General features: G+C 37.3%; 1 protein-coding gene across 5 annotated transcripts in view; it reads left to right on the forward strand.

The window, feature by feature from the left end:
- Positions 1–21,091, forward strand: part of DLG2 (discs large MAGUK scaffold protein 2) — a 1,912,587-nt gene that overhangs the window by 156,193 nt on the left and 1,735,303 nt on the right. The gene's annotated exons all lie outside the window — the stretch shown is intronic.

A 21,091-nucleotide genomic window follows, 5' to 3' on the forward strand; every position in this document is an offset into this window, starting at 1 on the left:
AGCAGAACTTGGACTGGGTTTGGATTATTATACCAAAGTAAAGAACTCTGGGGGAAGGGGGTTTTTTAGACCCTGGTGCATGATGTTGGAGGAGGACCTTGGCTAGGGATGATAGTATACTTGAACCAACAGCTGTATTTACTGTAAACTGTTAACTCCCCCAAATAAATTATTCCTATGTGCCAACAAATGTGCTGTAAACCATTATCATCCCTCCTAAAATTATAAAAAAGAAAGAAAAGAGATTCTAGGGTGAATTTCTTTTATTGGAACACCAGGTAAAGCCAACAAATAAGGACTGTGAGACCAATGCCTCTGAAGTATGAAGACTGAGGTTTCATCTGATTCTACTCAGTAACTTGCTGAAAGTGTATTCTGGTGGTTGCTTAAAAAGTGACTCCTGGGAGTCCGAGCAGTAGCACAGCAGGCTAAGCGCATGTGGCACAAAGTGCAAGGACCAGCGTAAGGATCCCAGTTCGAGCTCCTGGCTCCCCAACCGCAGGGGAGTTGCTTCACAAGCGGTGAAGCAGGTCTGCAGGTGTCTATCTTTCTCTCCCCCTCTGTCTTCCCCTCCTCTCTTCATTTCTCTCTGTCCTATCCATCAACAACAACAATAAAAAAACAAGGGCAACAAAAGAGAATAAATATCTTTAAAAAAAAAGTGACTCCTATGTGAATCAGTGACAAATCAAGTATACATTTCAGATTAGGTATAGTGAGTTATAAGGCAAAAATTTAGATCAGGATTAGAAAAAGTGGTATTAGCTTGCAGGAAATAGATGACACTTTTAAAAGCTGGAGGTTGTTAATATTCTCCCACTATCTTAGGAAAGAAAAGTACAACTCTTCCTAAATTGTGTCTGTACAGTCAACAATTACTTATTAAACATCTGGAGAATGTCTTGCTCTACTGAGGGTTAAAATGAATTGAAGATCCAGTACTTGGTTGTTGTTTTCACCGGGCTATGTTGTTTTCGCTGGGCTGGCTTCACGGGCGGGTAACAGACGACCAGGGACTCATGGTTGAGCTGTAGGCAGTATCTCTTTATTCATGCAGGACGCAGCACAATCTAAGATGAGCTAAGCTAAACTCAAGGTACAGTACTGTAAAACTCACAATGCTGTCTTTATATATACTTGCCAAGTAGGGTGGAAACAGGATGTGACATAGAGAGGGTGGAGAGAAAAGTGACTGGTGACAATCAGAGTGTGACAAGGAGAGGATCAGGGTGTGACAAGGAGGGGGCGGAGCAGGCGAGAATCCTATCACTGAACCACCAATGCCCTGGAGGGAGTGCTTTATGTAAAAGTGATTTATGTAAATAGACCAAAGCTTTGAATGGAATTAAATCTATCCCTATATAGGCGTATGGTTAAGCAGAAGCCAGGGGGAGCTGGCATACTATCCAACACTTGGTTCTGGCTAGGAATTTGCTCTTTGGTTGGGAAGAAGATATTACCGATGTTCTAAAAGCAATAGTAATTATTATAAGATGGTATGTAGGATGCAGTATACTATATTAACTCAGATCTTATAGTCTTCAACTTAAACACTTGAAATACTCTCCCTTTTACTGCCTAGTTCAGTACATCATTGTTTTCTTTTTTTTTTAAATTTTTAAAAAAATATTTATTTAATTTATTTATTCCCTTTTGTTGCCCTTGTTGTTTTATTATTGTAGTTATTATTGTTGTTGGATAGGACAGAGAGAAATGGAGAGAGGAGGGGAAGACAGAGAGGAGGAGAGAAAGATAGACTCCTGCAGACCTGCTTCACCGCCTGTGAAGCGACTCCCCTGCAGGTGGGGAGCCGGGGTTCGAACCGGGATCCTTATGCCGGTCCTTGTGCTTTGCACCACCTGCGCTTAACCCGCTGCGCTACAGCCCGACTCCCTACATCATTGTTTTCATTTGAAAATTGCAATGCTAGTTAGTATTATGCTCATGTATTTGTTGTCTGAATGAATGAATAATGAAATGAATGTCCTTGAGTTCAGAGACTATAGAAACAGATAATAAGAATGGGATCTGGAATAGTCAGTGAAGAGCACCTATGGGGGCCAGGTAGTGGTGTACCTGGTTAAGTTCTCATGTTACAATGCCCAAACATCCAAGTTTGAGCCCCCAGTCCTCACCTGCAGGGGGAAAGCTTTCCAAGTAGTGAAGTAGAGCTGCAGGTGTCTCTCTGTCTCTCTCCCTCTCTTTTTTCCCCTTTCCTCGTGATTTCTGGCTTGTCTCTATCCAGTAAATAAGTAAAGATAAAAAAAAGACTGCCCGTGGAAGTTAATACTTAAGTTGAAAGCCACATGGAAACCCTGATAGAGGATAAACACAGTCATTGCAGGAACAGTGGCTGGCTGTCATATTTCACAGACCAGATTATTGCAACAGTAAAATAATATTTATTTTTATTTCAGAGGCTTGTCTGTAAATGTGAAATTCAGACAGGTTGAAGTTTCCATTAGAAAGAGATGTTTAGTTTACCACTGGGAAGCAACTTTATTCAAATGATAAAAAAGCTACCTGGTGAAATAGCTCACTTGGATAATGTGCTGCTTTTCCATGTGCACAACTTAAGTTCAAGTCTAAACTCCACTGTGTTGAAGGAAGTTTCAGTGCTGTGGTCTACCTTTCATTCGCTGCCTCTCTGTAAATAAGTAGTAAGCTATATGACATTCAGATAATCTTTATGCTTATTAAAATACTTTTTTCAGGGGCCAGATGATGGTGCACCCGGCTGAATGCACATATTACAATGCACAAGGACCCAGGTTCATGCCCCTGGTCCCCACCTACAAGGGGAAAACTTCACAAGTGGTGAAGCAATGCTATAGGTTCCTATCATCTATCTATCTATCTATCTATCTATCTATCTATCTATCTATCTATCTATCTATCTATCTATCCTATCATCTCTCTACCTATCATCTCCCCTCCCTCTCAATTTCTGTCTCTATCCAATGAATAGTAAATAAAATATATTAAAAAAACTTTTTCTTGTTACTGTTAATCTTTATACCTCAGCATAAGGTATATGTTATATCACCTCTTATTTCCTTCCTTCCTTCCTTCCTTCCTTCCTTCCTTCCTTCCTTCCTTCCTTCTTTCTTCTTGCCACTAAGGTTATTTCTGGGGACCTACACAACACCACCATCACTCCTGGTGACCATTTTTGTTCTTTCTTTTTTCTTATAGGGACAGAAATAGAGAGGGAGAAAGAAGGTGAGAGAGAGCCAGAGAGAAAGACACCCGTAGCACTGCCCCACTGTTGATGACGCTTCTCCCCTGCAGTTAGGAATGGGAGCCTGAACCCATTTCCTTGGACATGCTAATATGTTTGCTCTACTGGGTCTTGAAGTTTTCTGATTCCAGATTTCTTGATATTTGTTGTTAGAAATTCTGTTAATTTTACTTAAAGCCTCCATGTTTACAAAACATGTCAGGTTAATTACTAACTGGTGCATTCCTTTGTCTAAAAATACCAAGCAATTAAGAAAGGCTTCAGGCACTCCTTATTGTCACAGCTCCCTTAAGGCAGAAAGTATAAGAATTTTTTAAATTTATTTTTTATTTTTTAAATTTATTTCTTTATTGGGGAATTAATGTTTTACATTCAACAGTAAATACAATAGTTTGTACATGCATAACATTCCCCAGTTTCCCATTTAACAATACAACCCCCACTATGTCATTTATCATTTTTCATGGACCTGTATTCTCCCCACCCACCCAACCACCCCAGAGTCTTTTACTTTGGTGTGATATGCCAATTCCATTTCAGGTTCTACTTGTGTTTTCGTTTCTGATCTTGTTTTTCAACTTCTGCCTGAGAGTGAGATCATCCCATATTCATCCTTCTGTTTCTGACTTATTTCACATAACATGAATTTTTCAAGGTCCATCCAAGATCGGCTGAAAACGGTGAAGTCACCATTTTTTACAGCTGAGTAGTATTCCATTGTGTATATATACCACAACTTGCTCAGCCACTCATCTGTTGTTGGACACCTGGGTTGCTTCCAGGTTTTGGCTATTACAAATTGTGCTACCAAGAACATATGTGTACACAGATCTTTTTGGATGGCTGTGTTGGGTTCCTTAGGATATATCCCCAGGAGAGGAATTGCAGGATCATAGGGTAGGTCCATTTCTAGCCTTCTGAGAGTTCTCCAGACTGCTCTCTACAGGGGTTGGACCAATTGACATTCCCACCAGCAGTGCAGGAGGGTTCCTTTGACCCCACACCCTCTCCAGCATTTGCTGCTGTTACCTTTTCTGATGTATAACATTCTCACAGGAATGAAGTGGTATCTTATTGTTGTCTTTATTTGCATTTCTCTGACAATCAGAGACTTGGAGCATTTTTTCATGTGTTTCTCAGCCTTTTGGATCTCTTCTGTGGTGAATATTCTGTCCATGTCCTCCCGCCATTTATGGATGGGGTTATTTGTTGTCTTATTGTTAAGTTTGGCAAGCTCTTTATATATTTTGGTTATTAAACTCTTGTCTGATGTATGGCATGTAAGATCTTCTCCCATTCTGTGAGGGGTCTCTTGGTTTGGGTAGTGGTTTCTTTTGCTGTGAAGAAGCTTTTTAATTTGATGTAATCCCATAGGTTTATACTTGCCTTAGTCTTCTTTGTAATTGGATTCGTTTCATTGAAAATGTCTTCAAAATTTATGCGGAAAAGAGTTCTGCCTATATTTTCTTCTAAGTATCTGATAGTTTTGTCCAAGTCCTTGATCCACTTGGAATTTACTTTTGTATTTGGTGAAATACAGTGGTTCAGTTTCATTCTTCTGCATGTTTCAACCCATTTATTCCAACACCATTTGTTGAAGAGACTCTGCTTTCTCCATTTAATAGTCTGAGCCCCTTTGTCAAAGATTAGATGTCCATAGGTGTGGGGGCTCACGAGTTACATCTCTTTAAAAAAAATTATTTATTTTAATTTGTTGCCCTTGTTGTCTTATTGTTGTAGTTGTTGTTATTGATGTCATTGTTGTTGGGTAGGACAGAGAGAAATGGAGAGAAGAGGGGACTAAAGAGAGTGGGAGAGAAAGACAGACACCTGCAGACCTGCGTCACTGCTCGTGAAGCGACTCCCACTTTTGAGCAAGATAATTCTCTTTCTGACTTACTTTTATTTTGGCATCTCCCATTTCAAGTTTTGTCTGTGTTGTCTTAAAAAACAAGATTTCAACTTTCTTTGACTAAGTACTATTTGACCTAAGTACTATTCAGTGGATACCACATCTGCATTATCCATTTATGTGTCATTGTACAATTGGGTTATTTCCATAACACAGTTATTGTAAATAACACTGCAATGAATGTAGGTGTGCATGTATTTCTTTGGATTCATTAGACTCACATTTTTGTGTTCTGATATTTAGGACTAGGATTTCTGGATCATCTATCTATTTTAAATATTTTGAGGCATCCCCATGTTTTCCACATGGTATGGACCAATTTACATTCACCAACAATGTATAGGTGTTCCTTTTCCTCTGTATCCTTGCCAGTACTTCTGTTTTTTTTTTTTTTTTGATGTATACCATTCTCATAGGTATAAGATAATATCCGATTGTTGTCTTGATTTGCGTTTCCTTGTTAACAAGCAAAATCAAGATATCAACTGCTGCACTGTCTTTTGAAAGGAAATCAATGAAATATCGAATCATATCTTATGAAGAAAATCCAGTCAAAACAAAACTTGAAGACCATCAGTATTTGCCTCTGTAATTCTTTCTCAATAATATTTTGAAAGACTTATTCTGACAGCTTAAAAATTATTTACAATTAAGTGCCATAGTATAAATTCATGTTTTCCCTCTTCACTTTTCCTTCCTTTGCCCAACCTCTTTCCCCTCTCTCTTTCTTCCTTTCTCCCTTCCTTCTTTAAAAAAATCTTTTTCCATGCTCCCAGAGGGATAAAGCTATCTGGGATATGGAATTCTGGTGGTGGGAATTGTATGGAGTTGTACCCCTTTTATCCTATGTTATTTGTCAATGTTTCCTTTTTATAAATAAAAATTATTTAAAAAAAACAAACCTCTGTCTCCTCTAATCCATTAAGCTCCATTATAAGATTTGCTATTCAGAGACCAATTCTTCATTTCTAATTTTCTGGAGGTAACCTGTGTGCCTCTCAATATCTTCTTCATCTATACATCAAGAGCGATAATGATAGAACTCATCTCCCAGGGCTGTCATGAGGATCAAATAAAATATATATTTTTCTTTTTTATTATTTATTTATAAAAAGGAAACACTGACAAAACCATAGGATAAGAGGGGTACAACTCCACACAAATCCCATCACCAGAACTCCGTATCCCTTCCCCTCCCTTGATAGCTTTCCTATTCTTTAACCATCTGGGAGTATGGACCCACGGTCATTGTGGGATGCAGAAGGTCCCCGCTGAACATGGGCTTTGGCAGGTTGATCCATACTCCCAATCTGCCTTTCTCTTTCCCTAGTGGGATGGGGGTTCTTGGGAATAGGAGCTCCAGTACACATTGGTGGGGTTATCTGTCCAGGGAAGTATGGTTGGCATCATGCTAGCATCTGGAACATGGTGGCTGAAAAGGGAGTTAACATATAAAGCCAAACAAGTTATTGACTAATCATGAACCTAAAGGCTGGAGTAGTGTAAATGAAGAGTTGGGGGAGGGGTCTCTGTTCTGTAGATAGCTAGTAGGCATATTTTAGTTATATTTCAAAGGGCCTGTGGCCCGCCTGAAATCTGATATGCAGGTGGATTCTAGTTATTGTCTGGGGAGATGATATCATGGCTGGGAAAAGGAACAGAAAGTAGCTCCCAAGTATGGGAGAGGTGTTAAATATTGTTGACTGTAAACCCCACTGATTTGATCTGATCTGGGGCCCATATTGCTTTCTTAACCCTAAGATAGCAGGAACCTCCTGCTTCTTCTATAGAGCCTGTATTTCCCCAGTCCTGGAGCCTCTAGAGTGGGGCTCACTTTCCTGCATGCTTCTCTCAGTTCATACCAAATGATATTGCATCTGCTGATCCAAATAAAATCTTTTTTTTTTTAAATTTTAGTTTTCTGTGTTAATATGAGTTTTTTAAATTAGTGACTTAATATTGATTTACAAAATTACATGTTGACAGGGATATCATTTCACACTGTTCCCACCACCATAGTTCTGAATCCCCAGTCCCTCCATTGCAAAGCACCACATTTCTCCCAAGGTTTGACACAGACAGGGTTGCAGACATGGGTAACTATCATCTCTACAACTATCTGTCTACATTTGTACATAATTGCCCCCCTTTTCTTCCAGGTCCAGTTCTTTCTTCCCCTTCAAGACACTTCATGACCCTGTTACTACATCCAATGTTCTTCCCTTTTTCCTCCTCTCTCTCTGGGTCCCTATGGAGCTGGAGTTCAGAGCCCTCGTATTTCTCTTTCTCCTATCACTCCCCCCCCCCCCGAGAGTATGGATCAAAGTTTCAAACAAAATATTTAGAATAGTTTCTAGTATATGATAAAGGATACAGATCTAGTAGTTGTATAACCTTCAGCCACATACAAGAGGGAGATCCCTTTTACTTAGTAATAAATCATCTGTTACTGAGATTCAAGAGTATGAAGGAAAGAGGAAGCCAGTAAACTACAGCAAGTGATTTGTCATAGACAGAGTAAAGCAACTATAATAGTTTTGTCTCTAAAGAAGAGCAGAAAAAAATCTCAAAAGATATATTCAAACCTCAACCTTTGGGGGATTATACTTTACCTGTGTATACTGAAGAAAACAAATTATTTCACCATCTTATCATTAAAAGCATCAAATAATAATTCTAACAATTATAATTTATTGTATCATTTCTACAGCAAATATAAATAAAACTAACCTACCTTCTTGGGTCTCCTGATTATATTGTTAATAACCACAATCATATTCTGATTCACATATTCTTTCTTTTCCTTTTTTATTCTCAATGAATGTTCAGTAAGTTTTTATTTAGGGGCTATCATGTGTTAAGTACTGCACAACATGTGGAGAACACCATAGAAACAAAATAGACTTGATTCCTGACCTTCCAGAGTATAGGTCCAAAAGGAAGCGTGCAATTTTTTTGTGGGTATTTTACTCATGGTGAGTCAGTATTGAAGATGAAAGAAAATTTAAAAAAGCTAAAAAGTGGCTGCTGAGAGTGGTAAACTTGACATGCTGCCACTGAACCCCATCAATAACCCTAGTGCCAATAAAAACCAAACAAAACATTAAAAAAACTTGATATAATTGATTGATAACTAAAGCATACATATATAAATTGACCATATAGGAATGCACGTCATTCTTTGTTTTGAATAAACAGTTTGTGATTCTTATTTTGAATCACTTGTATAACAGGACTTAACAAATTATATTTTTATCTCATAATAATTCCATCAATATTTCTTTTTTCTTTATGAAAATATATATTCTTTTCTTGAATCCTCATCTATAAATATCAAGTATGATTCTTTTTCTTCATTACATAAAAAGGACAAATTCTATTACTCCTCAGTTTGAACCAATCCACTCTAAAGTATCACACTGTGTTAATGGAAAATGCCTCTGAAGGGGAAAAATTATTCAGCAAGGATATTGTATAAACAAGAGCAAAAAATAATAGAGAATTAGAATGATCTATAGAATATGAACACGAAAATTCTGTGTGCTTACACTACAGTTTTCCATAAAAAGCCACCAAATGGAGAATCTGTGACTCTCTAGTATTTTTACTTATAACTTGTCTGAAAAATGAAATTGGCTTTGATATGAATAAATTGATAGTTTTGCCAGTTTGTAATGAGATTTAGATTTTATCTCTATGCTTCTAGTTTTTAAGAGCCAAAGTTATTACTCTCTGATGGGTGATCTGTGCAAGATGGGTCACTGCCCAGCTTTCCAATGGCAGAGAGAAAAATTAAAAAAAAAATTGTGACAAAGAAAAACCTCATTAATAATTTTGTTTTTAGAGATACCCAAGAGAGAACTGAACATGGGGATTAAACTCTCAGTGAGCAGGCCACATTGATAAGGAATCATGGGAATTTGTATCATAACTACCATCTCAGTTGGGGGTGGGATAGTATCTATAAATACCTATAAGCATTTAATTAAAAGTGAAACCTTGAGGGAAAGTTGTGGTGCATTTGTTTGAGCACACATGTTACAGTGTGCAAAGACCTGGGTCTTTGCACACTGGGCTCCACTTGTGTGTATGTGTGTGTGTGTGGGGGGGTAGGGCAGCTTCATAAGTGGTGAAGCAGTATTGCAGGTATCTCTCTCTCTCTCCTCCTTTGTTTCTGTTTTCATCCAGTAAATGAACAAATAATTTAAGCATTTTAAAAATCTTTAAAGTACATGCTCTAAACATAAGCACAGCTTTTCCATTATGGTTAATTACCTCACTATTACCTCTCAGGAGAAACCCCTCCTATTTTTGCATAAGCAATAAAACTGTCTTCAGGATCCTATTTGGCTAGACTTTTAATTGTTTTTGTCTTTATTTGATAGGACAGAGAGAAATTGAGAGGGGAGGGCAAGATAGAGGGTGAGAGACAGAGAGACACATGCAGTATTTGCTTCCCTACTTGTGAAGCGTCCCTCCTGCAGAGGGAAGCAGGTTGCTTGAACCCTGTTCTTTGTGCATTGTATCATGTGTGCTTAACCAAGTGTACCAGTGCCCAGCCTCTTTAGTTATTTATTTTTAAGTGTATACAGCTAACTAAAATTAAGGAAGAATATTGACAAGCATTTTTTAATATGTCAAATTCAGAAGGATTATTTTTTTAAAAATTCTTACTTTTTACTGTGGGAATATTAATTTATGTTTCAGAGGTAAGATTTCATACCTCTTCAAAATGTGTGCTACCATACCCTGCCCACCACAAAGACACCAATATTCTTTCTCTACAGTTCATTGGACTTGCTCTACTCTTTCAGATCTTTCTTTGGTGATCCCTGCCTGCTATGTATCAGAATTTCAGGTTTTGCTTTTGTTTGATTTTGTCCTTTGTTTCTTTATAACCCACATATGAATGAAATCATTTGTTATTTGTCCCTCTGATTCTTGCTTAGCATGACTACTCCCAGTTCCATTAATATTATAGCAAGAAACAAGATTTTATCTATTCTTCTAGCTAAGTAGTATTCCATTGTACATGTCTACCAAATATTATTTACCTACTTAGCCTATGTTGTTTCTTTATCTTCACTTGGGTTGTTTTCATATTTTGGCTATTATAAACATGTCATTTTGGATTGGTGTTTTTGTGTTCTTTGGATAGACATCTATAAGGAGAATTTTTAGGAGATCCATTTTTAAGATTTTAAAAAATCTTAATACTGTTTTTCGTAGGACTTGGACGTATTTACATTAGCAATAACAGTGTACATGTTTTCCTTTTTCTCTATGTTCTTGTCAGCACTCATTGTTTCTCATGTTTTTGATAAAGACCATTCTCACAAGTGTGAGGTAATAATTTTGTTGTCCTGATATGAATTTTCCTGATGATGAATCATGATGGGCACTTTTTTAATGTACCTGTTGGCTATATGCCATTTGTGATGATGTATCTGTCTACCTCTTATCTCTATTTATTGATGGTTGACAGTATTTCAAAAGTTAGACTTATAGGCAGTTTGGTGGTGGGTGATGTGTTCTGACATCTACTTGGGGAGATGTGAGACTGTAACTTGGTGACAACAATTGTAAACCAACATTCTCTCTAAAAAAATAGAATAATATGTTAAACATTTAGAAGCACGGGCTATGGAGTAACAGCAGAGTTGCTTCACTTTCCTGGTCAAGAAGCTCTGAGAGTCTTAGACAGAATTAACACAGACTTAAAGACACCAAGACACATAATATTTAGAATGAAAAGAAATAAAGATAAAGATAGAATCTTGAATGCTGCAAGAGAAAAACAGTCACCTACAGAGGAAAACCCATAAGATTAGCAGCAGATTTCTCCACACAAGTACTAAAGGCCAGAAGAGAATGGCAAGATATATATCGAGCTGTCAATGAGAAAGGCTTTCAGCCAAGACCACTGAACCTGTAGACTGTCATTCAAACTAGATGGAGGCATAAAAACCTTCTCAGACAAGCAACATTTGAAGGAATCAGCTATCACCAAGGCTTCCCTGCAAGAAGTTCTGAAAGATCTCTTATAAACAATCACATCATATAAACATGTTGTATATCAGACCACTCTAAAATTTTAGAATAATAGTATTAAAATATCTTCATTCTATAATATCAATAAATGTCAATGGCCTGAATTCACCTATTAAAAGGCACTTAGTATGAAGATAGGTGAGAAAACCCAACCCAACCATATGCTGCTTGCAAGAATCCCACCTAACTCAACAGGACAAGCACAGACTCCAAGTGAAAGGATGGAAAACTACCACACAATCCAGTGGGCCATTAAAAAAAGGCAGGAACAGCTATTCTCTATCTGACATGATAGACCTTAAAAAAGTAAAATTTAAAAGGATAGGTATGGACATTACTTAATGCCCACAGGATCAGTCAGTCAAGAAGTCTTAAGAATAATAAACATCTATGCACCCAATGAGAGGCCATCTAAATACATCAAACATCTACTGAAAGGGCTACAGCAATATATTAACAGCAACACCCCTTGTAATAGTAGGGGATTTCAACACCCCTTGGATGTTATACGAGAAACTATCAAACACTTAGAGGAAAATATTAACATAACTCTTTTCCATCTACATTTTAAAGGCACCCTCAATGAAATTAATCTAATTAAAAAAAAGTTGAACAATAAACATGAAGCAGATCTTGGACTGGGTCTGGTGTATTGCACCAATGTAAAGGACTCTGGGATAGGGAGTAGGGAGAAGTTGAAAAACAAGATCAGAAGGGAAAACTCTAAGTAGAACTTGGACTGGAGTTGGTGTATTGCACCAAAGTAAAATACTCAGGGGTGGGGGTAAGGGGGTTCAGGTACTGGAACATGATAGGAGAGGAGGACCTAGTGGGGGTTGTTTAGTTGTGTAGAAATGTTACGAATGTACAAACTATTGTATTTTACTGTTGACTGTAAACCATTCATCCCTCAATAAAGAAATTTAAAAAGCATGCCAGCCATGAATTCTGTATTATGCTAAATTAATCTTTAGATATAAAGGAGAAATAAAGATCTTTTCAAAATTCATAAACTGAAAGAATTTGCTATTACAATCCTTCCTTGCAGGAGTTACTGAGAAGAGGTCCACATAAAAAGAAGTTAAGAAATTCCAACTTTTATTATTTATTTATTTATTATTATATTTTCTTTATGGGGGGTTAATGGTTTACAGCCAACAGTAAAATACTGTAGTTTGTACATTTGCAACATTTCTCAGTTTTCCACATAACAATTCAGTCTCCTCTAGGTCCTCCTCTGCCATCATGTTCCAGTACCTGGATATTTTTCCCCCACCTTCTACCCAGGTTTGGTTCAATACACCAAACCTCGTCCAAATTCTTCTGTATGTTTTACCTTCTGTTCTTATTTTTCAGCTCCTGTCTATGAGTATGATCATCCTATTTATTTATTTATTTATTTATTTCATCACCAGTTCTATTGCTGGGGCTTGGTGCCAGCACTATGAAGCCACTGCTCCAGGCAGCTATTTTCTTTTCTTTTGTTTTCTATTTTTTCTTCTTTTTTATTTAAGAAAGGATTAATTAACAAAACGATAGGGTAGGAGGGGTACAACTCCAGACAATTCCCACCACCCAATCTCCATATCCCACCCCCTCCCATGATAGCTTTCTCACTCTCTATCCCTCTGGGAGCATGGACCCAGAGTCATTGTGGGTTGTAGAAGGTGGAAGGTCTGGCTTCTGTAATTGCTTCCCCGCTGAACATGGGCGTTGACTGGTCGGTCCATACTCCCAGTCTGCCTCTCTCTTTCCCTAGTAGGGTGGGTCTCTGGAGAAGCTGAGCTCCAGGACACATTGGTGGGGTCTTCAGTCTAGGGAAGCCTGGCCGGCATCCTGATGACATCTGGAAGCTGATGACTGAAAAGAGAGTTAACATACTAGGCCAAACAAATTGTTGAGCAATCATGGACCCAAAGCTTGGAATAGTGGAGAGGAAGTGTTAGGGGGATACTCACTGCAAACTCTAGTGTACTTCTGCTTTCAGGTATATATTTTGCAGTAGTTTATGGATACTTGTGAAGATATACTCTCTCTCACAGAAACTGGTGTATATCTAGGTTTTGGGACTTTGTTAGAAAGTGAACCACCTGAGATGGAATTAGAGTATACTATGAAAGGAAAGGTCTCACCCGAGTAATGAAGCTGAAGGGTTGTCATTCCACACGTGAAGTCTCTGGACACAGTCTGAGGTGAAGCATGTTGAGGTGGCAATCGTTGTGTTGGTTAGGTTGTGATCGGCGGATGCAATATTATTTGATATGGATTGGGAGAGGCATACGGGAAAGTGGGCCCTATCCAAGGGTTCCAGAACTGGGGGAAGTAGGGGCTCTATAGTGGAGATGTGAGGTTCCTGCTGTCTTAGGGTTCCAAAAGACAATCGATAGTTAATGTTATCATCACATTATTTGAAAAGTCCTTTTTTTAAGGTTTGCTGTACAGTACCCAGTATCTTGTATATAGCTGTGCTATTGGTTGCTTCTGATCTACTTGGTCTAGGCTTTTGAGAGAGTCTGCATATCAATTACACAGCCTATATATTAAAAAGATTCAGTTTGTGTTTTGAAAAACTTTGAGACATACAATTAATTTTCCCCCTCTCATATTAATTAGTGATTTATATGACTGCATTTTACTAGGAGTGTATGTTTTCTATTTTATTTGACGGAACAGAGAGAAATTGAGAAGAGAGGGAAGATACAGAAGAAGAGATACCTGTAGACTTGCTTCATCATTCCTGAATCATCCCCCCTGCAAGTGGAGAGTCAGGGCTTGAAGCCAGATCCTTGTGCATGGTTATATGTGCACTTAACCAGGTGTGCCACCACCCAATCAAATTCAAAATTTTAATGAGATGATCAGTATTAGAATAGGACAACAAGGAAAAATAGACACAGGAAAGGGGAGAGCAAATTAGTCAGTGACACATTCTGCTGTTGGTGAACCAAGGGCAACTTAAAAAATGACTTGTAAATATTGTAAGTTAGACACAACATTCATGATACCACATACCACATATTCATACCACAAAACAAAACAAAGCATAGCACAAACACAAACATAGCACAAAGCAAAACATAGCACAAACAAAAATAGTAAATGTATATACAGTAGGCAATACCATTATAGTAAAACCATCCACATAAAATGACAAACAGAAACAAACAGGAAATTAGTCAACAAGAACACAAAACAGGAAATTAGTCAACAAGAACACAAAACAACCTCAAACAAAAATCAGAAGGCTATAAGCAAATTGCATTTATCTATAATCACCATAAATGTGAATGGCCTAAATTTTTCAGTCAAAAGATTCAGAGTGGCTGAATGTATTAGAAAGCATCTATTCTGTGTCTCCAGGAAGCACACAACCAAAAGAAAGACAAAGAGAAGCTCCAGGTGACAGGCAGGAATAAAGTATTCCAAGCCAATAAAGCAAAAAAAAAAAAAAAAAAAAAAAAGGGCAGAAATAGCTATTTTAGTATCAGAGAAATCTAGGAAACAGGAGTGGCTCAAAATCTGTAAATCTGTCAATGTAATTCATCATAGAATTCAAAGAAAGATAAAAGCCTCATGTTCATATAAATTGATGCTAGAAAGGCATTTGGCCAGATCCAATACCCATTTATGATAAAGACTCACTGAAACTGGGAATAGAAGGACCATTCCTCAACATAGTAAAGATCATTTATGGCAAAGTCACTCACAGCTAACATTATTCTCAGCAGGGAAAAGCTGAAAGCTTTCCTCCTAAAATTGGGAACCAGACTAAAAAGTCCACTATCTTTACTGCTATTCAACATAGTTTTTGAGGTCCTTGCCAGTACAATAAAACAAGGAAGAGATATCAAAAGCATACAGATTGGATAGGAAGAAATCAAACTATTACTCTGTTGATGACGTGATATTATACCTAAAGAACCCCAAAGACTCCACCAAAAAATACCAGAAATAATAAATTTAGTAGAGTGGTAGTATATAAAATCAATATGCATAGATCTGTGGCATTTCTGTATACAAAGAAGGAGTCATAGGGAAGGTAAATAAAAGACTCAATCCCATTTACAATTGAACCCCAAAAGATTAAATATCTTAGGGCAAATCTCTTGAAGGAGGTAAAGGACCTTTACAATGAAAACTATAAGACATTGCTAAAAGAAACAAAGAAGGATACATAGATGTTCCCCAACTTTGGTTTATACTACCAAGTAATCATAATCAAAACAGCTTAGTACTGGAATAAAAATGGACACTTGGATCAATGGAGCAGAATCAAAAGCCCCAAAAATGAGTCCAAGTATATATACCCACCTAATATATGACAAGAGGGCCAAAGCATTCAATGGGGTAAAGAAGGTCTCTTAACCAGATGGTGCTGAGAAAATTTTACAGCCACATGTAGAAGAGTGAAACTAGACCACCACCTAATACCATATGCCAAGGCCAAATCAAAATGCATTAAAGATCTAGATATTAGACCAGAAACTAAAATTTATAGAAGAAAATGTCAGTGAAACTTTGTAGGTCCTTCACATTAAAGATATATTTGGAGACTCAACCCTCTGGGCATCGGAGGTGAAATAAGAGTAAATAAATAGGATTACATGAAACTAAAGAGCTTCTACAAACTAAAAACAAACTACAGAAGGATAGCCAGGCAACCAAGTAAATGGAAGAAGATATTTGCACATCACACATCAGAAAAGCGACTGATATCAAATATCTATACAAAATTGGTATAGATCTACAAAAGAAGCAAACATAAACCAATAAAAAGTGGGTCAAAGACCTAAACAGATAGTTTTCTAAAAAAGAAATACAGATGGCTCACAGGCACATGAAAAAATGCTCCACTTCACTTATCATTAGAGAAATGCAAATTAAAAACTACACTGAGATACCATTTCTTGCCAGAGAGAATGGAGTACATCAAAAAAAACAAAAAAACAAAAAAACAAACAAACCAGGAAAGACAGGTATCGGAGAGGTTGTGGAGAAAAGGAAATTCTGTTTCACTGCTGGTGGGAATGCAGCTCCTTTGGAAGACTGGATAGTGCTTAAATAAATAAAAATGGAAGTACCTGATGACCCACTAATACCACTCTTACGCATTTATCCAGTGGACACTCAAACACTAATTAGAAGGCACATATGCACCCCTATGTTCAGAGCTGCATTATTCACAATAGCCAAAGAGTGGAAGCATCCTAAATGCCCACAATAGGTAACTGGCTAAAGAAGGAAGTTATGGGATATATATTCCATAGAATATTGCTCTGTGATCAAGAAGATGCTATTGTGTCCTTTGAGACAAAATGGATGGAACAGGAGATGATTATACTTAGCAAAATAAGAGATGAAAGACAACTGCCAAATGGTTTTACTCATATGTGGAATCTAGAGATTAATTTACATTAACTTGCCAAAATTAATTTATTAAAACTAATTTATTAAAATCAAAGAAAACAGAAGCGAGCAAACTGTAAGACTTGTGAGAACTATGGTAGCTATCTTTGGGAGGTGGGAGGATTGGGATATGGACCTTTGGTAGTGGGTGTAGTGTAGAACTATACATTGTAATCCTATAGTCTTGTAACATACTATAAAAAAATTAAAATAGCAGAGCTGTGGCCCAGATTTAATAGTGTATTTCAAAGAATGAGGTCTTGAGTTTGACCTCTGGCATTTCATGTGCCAGACTGATGTTCTGGTGGTCCATTCTTTCTCCCCACTCTGTCTTAGACACACACACACACACACACACACACACACACACACACACACACACACACACACACACACACATAAATAAAATAAAATAAAAGAGGGATAGCACATGGCAAGGGGCTCATAGATATTAATTATTTATATTCCATGGAGGAAGAAACTGATTAGAGAGCTCCTCTTCCTCCAAGTTGTTCCACTTCTATCTCCCATGCTGTGGTAAAGAGAAGGAAAAACAAAAATTTCTCGAGGCCCAGGAAACTATGAGATCTTTTTTTTTTTTTTATTGGCCAAGTATTCCCTCTTGAAAATTGATCCCAGGGAGTCGGGCTGTAGCGCAGCGGGTTAAGCGCAGGTGGCGCGAAGCACAAGGACCGGCATAAGGATCCCGGTTCGAACCCTGGCTCCCCACCTGCAGGGGAGTCGCTTCACAGGCGGTGAAGCAGGTCTGCAGGTGTCTATCTTTCTCTCCTCCTCTCTGTCTTCCCCTCCTCTCTCCATTTCTCTCTGTCCTATCCAACAGCGACGACTACAACAATAAAAAAAAAAAAACAAGGGCAACAAAAGGGAATAAATAAATAAAATAAAATATTTAAAAAAATTAAAAAAAAAGAAAATTGATCCCATTGTGAAATGTGCCCCCCTCCACTTTTAAAAACCACAGGAGAGTAAAGTGGGTAAAGAACAGAAATCATTCATTCCAGAAAAACAACTGTTTTTAATGCTGAGAATAGTGCTGTGAACAAAACGGAGTGTCCCTCCACCCTTGAGATATCTTGCTGCATAATATGATGAGAAATTCATAGGCTTTGGCATCAGAAGCCATCACTCTGGGCTTCATCTTGCCACTTGTAAGCGTTGTGATCTTGAGTAAACTTAATAATATCCTCTCCTGCCTAGGGTTTTGTGATGATCAAATATGCATGGATGCCTTCTAGGGAATAATATTTGTTCTTGCTGTCTGCTACTGTAGTTATTTTTAAGGTTTATTTTATTGAGAGAGAGAGAGAGAGAGAGAGAGAGCCAGAGCAGCATTCTCTGGCACATGTGGTGCCAGAGATCAAACTCATGACAGCGTGCTTTAAAGAAAAAAGAAGGAAACATTCACTGAATATTTATGGTTTTCCAAAAATATATGCTATATATTTTGGAAAAAGAAAATGAATAATGAAGAAAATGCAAAATTGAGAATAAACTTCACCCCTTTCAAAATATTTTAGAGTAATTGAATGATCATCCTTCACATACTGAATTTTAAGTTTAATAAAGTAGTTAAATCTTTAATGCTTCAAAAATAATTTTCACATAATAAGAACTCAGTAAATATTCAATCTTCTATTTAATCAATGTATATTCACCACCTCTTATTGCTGGATACTGAAGTGTTTGGTGTATTTTGTACATATATCCCCAAAATTTCATTTATGAATAAGAAACCTTTGTTTCAGTAATAGATGCTATGTAGAAAACAAATTATCAAAATCTTTGTGAAAACAATAGATAGTATTAGAGTATTAAACTGAAAATCTGGGATCACGCGGTGGTGCACCTGGTTAAGCACTCACATCACAATGCGAAAGCCCCTGGTCCCCGCCTGCAGGGGGAAAACTTCACGAGTGGTGAAGTAAGGATGCAGGTGTCTCTCTTTCCTTCTCTATATCCATCCCTCACCTGTCAATTTCTCTCTGTCTCTATCTAATTATAAATAAATAAGTAACTGAAAACCTAAAGTTCTGAGTTATATTGAGAAAGAAATTTTAGCTTTCATTTGTTTTTCTTATTGTAAAATGAATAAAATTAGTTACTCCTTAGTTACATAATAACCATGTGAAACGTGAGAAAGACTAGCTGGAAGTATTTGAGGAATAAATATTTATAAACGTGTGTGTGTGTGTGTGTGTGTATGTGTGTGTGTCAGAGACTTGAAAACAGTGACCTTAAAAACCAGTCAAATGTGGCACCCCTTGAGAATGAGAATGAAGTCGTAAATTACCTGTTAGGACATGGGATTTGCCATGTGGCACCTAGGTTCAAGTCCTAGAACTACACAGGAGGTAGCTCTGGTGCTACGCTATCTGCCCTCTTTCGTTTTTTTATTTTTAATTTTTTTTTGCTATTAAATTATTTATTTATTTCCTTTTTGTTGCCCTTGTTTTTATTGTTGTTGTAGTTATCGTTGTTGTTGTTGATGTCGTCGTTGTTGGATAGGATAGAGAGAAATGGGGAGAGGAGGGTAAGGCAGAGAGGGGGAGAGAAAGATAGACACCTGTAGACCTGCTTCACCGCCTGTGAAGTGACTCCCCTGCAGGTGGGGAGCCGGGGCTGGAACTGGGATCCTTTGGCCAGTCCTTGCGCTTTGCGCCATGTGCGCTTAACCCGCAGCGCTACAGCCCGACTCCCTATTTGCCCTCTTTCTATGTGTCTCATTCTATTCTCTATCGTAATAAAAAACCAGAGTGGTAAAATTGCATATATATATAAGGCTCTGGCCATGCAGGAAGAAATAGACCTAGTAGACATTAAAATGTAAAACCTTTATAATTAAAAAATGTTGTACACAGTGGAATGCTACTTAGCTATAAGAAGAGAATTTCTCTTCTGCTACAATTTAGATGGACCCAAAGGGTATCATGTTAAGTTAAAACAGAAGGAAAAGGAAAATACTAGAATATGAGGGCCACTACAGTGTGCAAGGACCTCGGTTCAAGCTGCTGGTCCCCAACTGCAGGGGAAAAGCATCACAAGTGGTGATGTAGCGCTACAGATATCATTCTTTCTCTTTCCCTCTGTATCATTCCCTCCCTTCTCAATTTATCTCTGTCAGAAAAGTAAATAAGTAAATAAATAAAGAAATAAAAAGAGAGAAAGAAATGCTAGAATATTAACAGGTGATATAAATAAAGCAAGGGGAAATAAGGAATATATTAATAAACTTTAGTCTATTTCATCAGATTCAAAGACATGGAATTGGGGAGACAGGGAGGAATATGAGTTGGCGGCCCTATGTCCTATTGCAGGGGTACAATTTGGTGGTGGGTGAGGTCTGCTGACAACTGTCTTTTGAGATGAAAGTGTACCCATGATACAATAAATCACATGTATTAGCATTTGTTTAATGACTTGGTAAAAATAAACTCATAAAAAGTGCTGTACAGTTGTGTGAAATGAAACAAACAAATGAAATTTAATATAAATTCCAGAATTATCCATAGCACATATGGAAACTTAGTGTACAACAAAGGCGGCATCTTTAATCATGAAAGTATGGACAGTTAATAAGTGGTACTGGGACATCTGTATAACCATTTGGAAAAGGATAAAATTAGATGCATATCTTACACACAAATGAGTGAACTCCAAATGAATTAAGATTCTAAAAATAAAAAAATGAAATCACATAAGTACAAAAATAATATATACATAAAATTCTTTTGAATCTTATGTAAGGAAATGTTTTATACTCTGACTCAAGTTTTATAGATAATGAAAAGGACATTGATACATTTGGTCACATAAAAATAAAATACTATATGACAACTAAATCCATAATAATGTAAAAGACAATTGAATATTTAAGAATACAAAATATTCATAACCTGTACCACAAAAAGTTGTCTTTAAATTTTTCTTATTTATTATTTTTAAATGATTTTTTAGTGATTTAATATTGAGTTACAAAATTACAAGATAATAGGGGTCTAACTACACATTGTTCCCACCACCAGAGTTCTGGATCCCCAATGCTTCTATTGTAAGCTGCAGCAATTCTTCTAAGGTTGTAGATATGAGTTACCTATTATTTCTATAACTATCTGTCTATATTTGTGTATATTTGCCCCCCCCTTTTAAAAAAGGTCCCATCTTCTTTTCTCTCCAAGTCACACCTATACTTATTACTACATCTAAATGCTTTTCCTCTTCTCTCTAGGTCCTGATAAAGTTGGAGCTCAGAGATTCTGGTTATCTTCCTCCTATAATTTCTCCCCCACTCGGAGTATGGATCAAAATTCTTTTTTGGGGATGCAGAAGGTGTGAGTTCTTGCTTCTGTAATTGCTTCTCTGCTGGCCATGTGTGTTGGCAGGTTGATCCATACCTCCAGCATATTTCCATCACAAAAGGCTGTCTTCATATCTGTGTGAATCCTAAAAGCCAAGTGGCAAAT

Source organism: Erinaceus europaeus, chromosome 17 (genome assembly GCF_950295315.1).
Source record: "Erinaceus europaeus chromosome 17, mEriEur2.1, whole genome shotgun sequence".
Taxonomy (NCBI): Eukaryota; Metazoa; Chordata; class Mammalia; order Eulipotyphla; family Erinaceidae; genus Erinaceus; species Erinaceus europaeus.